The following is a 5,007-nucleotide window of genomic DNA, read 5'->3' on the forward strand; positions in this document are numbered from 1 at the left end:
CCATGGGATTGGGCGCTCAAGAAAATATGTATGACATGTGAGGACACCGTGAACTGAGAGAAAGATAGCGCTCAAGAAAATATATACCACGCGCGATGACGACACCGCCCATCCGGGGGGTTTTGACTTGGGCTTGAGCGCTCAAAAAAATATGTATCATTTGCGACGTTGTCTGTCCAGGCTTGTGGATAGACTTATCAGGACGTTACCTCAACCAAAGGAAAATTTCACGAGGATGAGAAAGTATTTTATTCTATGTCCGTAGATTGGTTATCAAAGAATTTAAGCTTAGTGTGAAGTGTTTTGAGCTTCGTTACATGTCAAAGGATGGCAAGTGAAAGTTGTGTTGAAGTACTATAGAACTTATTATGCCTATTCAGGGTGAATGCTATGTTTTACCAAAGGGTGTAATTGAAGTCAAATCACTGACTAAGTTGTTGTTGATTGGAAGAATTAGAATTGATCAAACAATCATGAATCTTTCAACTAGGTTTTTCTTGTTAAGAGAATTATATTTGTATCTTGTCCCTTTGGGAGATGAACAAGCAATTGAACATCTCATTTCTTGTTGCCCTTTGATTGAATTTATAACTTTGCATTTTTTTCTAGTGCCGCCGAGCTCTGGTGGTGGCATGAAGTCTTTAAACATGCATGGTTTACAAAAGCTCATGACAGTTAATGTTGAAGGAATAAAAGAGATTTATATTGATGAAGCTTCAAATCTTGAGAACTTATATTATTTTCATCGTTATTCAGACGCACCATTGAAGACTGATTTTATTCAGTGCAGAAATTTGAAAGGGTTAACTTTATATACTTTGAAGATTACTATTATCACAGACAAATGGTTTCTTGAACTCATTTCGAAATTCCCTTTTCTCGAGAGCAGGGGCGTAGCCCTTCATATGGAGGGGTAGCCTTGGCTACCCAAAAAAAATATTATTCTTAAATTAGTCGGTATGTATTTATATCCGGCTACCCCAAATAATAAATATTGAGCTACCCCAAACAAGTTTAGTTGCAAAAGTTAGCATAAATAATAAAGTAAAAAAACTACTACAAAATTGATAGATTTATTTGTATTGGTTTGATACTTTTAGTCTCAATAACAACAATAGAAAAACCTTTTTCAACAATAAAAATTATCAAGACAATAGTCATAGACAAATTAAATGGACAATGAGTTTCTTGCAAATAACTTATTTATTTATATTTGAAAAGACATTATTAATCTATTATTAAACAGGCAGTTGATGAAATTGGGTTTTTCAAATGCATTTTGCCCAACGTTTTAAAATAGCGATTTTTATGTTAAGTTTCTAAGATTTGTTAATTTTAGTCCTTAATTTTTTTGTTAGAGATTAAATTCAAGACTAAAAACACTTTTTTTGTAAAATTTTAAAAAACTGAGAAAAAATTGAATAATTTTTTTAAGGACTAAACCTAAAAAACTATAATTTATGGGACTAAAAATATATTTTATCCTTAAATTTAATACGTCTGTTTTCAAAAAAAAAATCTTCTTTATAGTTGACCCCTGCATAAATTTTTTGCGAGTTTCGCCGCTGCTCGAGAGGTTAAGATTATGGCAGTGCACAATGTCAGAGAGGATTAACATTAATATTTCAAGTGTAAAACTTAAGTTGTTGGAGTTATCACTCTGCTCTAACTTCAAGGAGGTCAACATTGATGCTCGTCATTTGAATATTATGGTAGCGGTGGTGGTTCAAAACCCGTTATATATTTTTTAAAAAGTTCTAGCCAACTGAAAGTCGATATTGTGATGTACATTCATTATCTGGATCTTTGTAAACTAAACGAGTTTATCCAAAATGTAACACCCCGTTCTCCCAACAACGTAATATTAATAATTAAAATCAGAGTAATCACACAACGGAGTGTCACACTGCTAATCAAAATTTCATAAATAGAAAATAGCTATTTATTTAAATCAACATTGAAATATCTCCAAAACTGCAGCGGAATAATTCTTAGGAAATACCATTTCAACCAAATCCAACATAAAGGAAAATCTTGGCACAAAGGCCTCAACGTAATCAACATTATTTTCAACAACGATAAACTCCATTATTAAGTCTTTCAAAATATGATACATAAAAGAAATGAGAAGACATTCGCGACGATTCCCCATCCTAGTATGTATCAGAGCCCTAGACACTTGAGCCGACCAAACCTATAAATTATCAGTACCTGCAGTTACCCATACGAAGGGCAACATTTCCAGCAGAAGGGGTGAGAAACTTATCCAATAATAATAATATATAATTCTTCAAAATTAATGTAAACAACAAAGCATATCACAACCGACATTCATTAATAATGTATATAAATAAATACATAAGCAACAGCATAATTATTTTCAACAACAAAGGTACAACAACAACAACAACAACAACAACGTTATCCACAACGACACCGACAACTCGACAATGCGACAACGACAACAACTCGACAATGCGACAATGACAACAACAACTAATGCATCATGCAGGTGGTATCAATCTACGCGCATTGAATGCTAAGCATTCCAGGGCATAAGCCCCCAACAAATTGGATGGTTAAAGCATCCCAGGGCATAAGCCCCCAACAGGTGAATGATAAACATTCCAGGGCATGAGCCCCCAACGGGTGAATGATAAACATTCCAGGGCATAAGCCCCCAACAGATGTGAGTATGCAATGGACTCAACTTGTGTATATCAACATACAACTTCAACAACGACTACAACAACAACATATGTGCCTAAACTATTATGACACACTCCCCAACTTCGACATCCGATGATACAACAACTTCAACAACGGAAATCAACAACACATCATATATATATATAAATCAATTACATTCATCTCAAAGTCCAAAACATCCTCCAAAAGCAATTATTTGATCAATATGACATAAGCCAAATACCCATAAAACACCTCAACTAAATCCCTAACACTTAAGTTTGAATTTGGGAAACCAACCATAAGTTTTTAGACTAACTTGAGATTAGTTATGCTAAGTTTTCTTAAAGTTTTCTGAAGACCCACTTGGACTATTTTTATCATAACTCAAAATCTACAAATCTTTTTCTAGTCACTCCAAAGCCATTAGAAATCTAACTCAATTATCTACAACTTCTATGTTTATGCTAAAAGCTAATTCAAAACAGAAACGGGTGAAAAACAGTGATCAATCGAGGAAAAGTTTGCAGAAAACGTGTCACGATTTTGGAAAACGTGCCACGTTTTTACGACCAGAAAAACCCAACTTTCGACATTTTAAAATCATGCCACGATTCCCAAAACATGCCACGTTTTTGACAGTACCAGGTCAAAAAAAAAAACAACTTTTCAAAAGTGCGATTTTTACCATCCTAAGCCCTTCTGAGGTCCATAATCAACCCTAAACGAATTAGAACAATGTTTATAGATCCTATATACAACATAGCCACCAAAACAACATAGAAACATGCATCAAACAAAACAATTCATCATATTTTCCTCAATTAACATAAAACTTCTAACCCTAAAATCAAGAACACAACAATTCATCAAATTTCAGAATTATACATATTATTAGTGAAAGGAATCCCACCCTTACCTTAGTTTAGATGAATCAAAAGCTTACAGAATTGTTCCTCCTCTTTTCTTTGCCTCTTCTAGGTTTTCTCTCTTCTCCCAAAAACTTATGTTTTCTTTTGTACGTGAAAAATGTTTCTGACTTCTCTCTATTCTATTTCCCAATAAACATAACCTCTCCTTTATTTTTCTTAACTCCCTTAAACTCATATAATTACTAATTAACTCCCATTAACCAAAATATTAATATTTTACTCCTATTTTTATTTCTCCTAATATTTCCACAAATAATAAAGCCATATTCATTTAAATAATATACAACTACATAAATCATATATTTCACATAAAACCACATATATATAACAAATAAAATCATATAAAAATACTCACACATCTACTAAAATATTAGAATAAAAATGGGGCGTTACACAAAACATCAAACCTAAAAATGTTTTGACATCACTATCTCTATTCATTTATCAGACATTTGTGGTAAGTATGAGTTAACTACTTAATTTATTCACTCAATCTGCATATTTACATATAGCAATTCTGTGTACTTACTATGGATTATGTAGGGTGCACAAGACCCAGTGATCTTTCAAGTTTCATCCCCTCCACCAAGCATCAAACACTTGCACATTCGCTTTGTTCCTAAAAATGAAATTTTGTTTACGCCCGTTTTAAATTACATACTTTCATGTTGCTGCCCTACAACTATATCTTTGGATTTGCATCCTAACTTTTACTGTAGAGCGTTCATTGAGGTACGCCGTCTCCCATGTCTCTTTAATTTCATGTTGTGTTTCCATAAGTGAAATTCTTACATAAGCTATTGTGATTTTCCTATATGACACAAGGAGAATAAAAAGGTTGTCTTGCCATGTTTTCCTTTTATGTCAAACACATTGCATTTATGATTAAAATGTCTGTTCTTTTTTATCCATATAAAAGTTATGTGGAGTTTCTCACTTCTAACTCAATTTTTTATTGGTCTAAAACTACAGTTTTTTTATGAGACTCTAATGAGAAGAAAAGACAACGACTGCTTTTGCCGTTCTAGCGATACCAAGTGTTGGTGGCATGGATTGAAGGATGTGAAAGTCACATGCTCTATGAAGATTGATGAGAATGTTGATTTGAAGACGATGACGGAATCATTGTGACTTTTTCGGGTGGGGGGAATATTAGCCTTATGTTAGAATTTTAATGTTGTTGTCATGATAGACACATTTACTTAGAAGTTTGATGTTGATGTTGCCTTTTAATATTGCATCCTAAATCACAACCAACTCTTCCTCTGTTGCACAATGACACACCACTTTGTTTTGATATATACTTTGATAAATGTTGAACAGAAGCATAGAGGGTTAGTATTCTCATTTTGTCCTAATTCCAACAATGGCAATCACAGCATGGTTC

The 5,007-nt window shown here is 33.3% G+C and overlaps 1 pseudogene; it reads left to right on the top strand.

Moving 5' to 3' along the window:
* Positions 1-218: 218 nt before the first annotated feature.
* LOC146896993 (uncharacterized) lies at positions 219-4,751 on the top strand (annotated as a pseudogene).
* The last annotated feature ends 256 nt before the right edge of the window (positions 4,752-5,007 follow it).

Source organism: Medicago sativa, chromosome 8 (assembly GCF_051527215.1).
Source record: "Medicago sativa cultivar Bolivia chromosome 8, Bolivia_mono, whole genome shotgun sequence".
Lineage (NCBI taxonomy): Eukaryota > Viridiplantae > Streptophyta > Magnoliopsida > Fabales > Fabaceae > Medicago > Medicago sativa.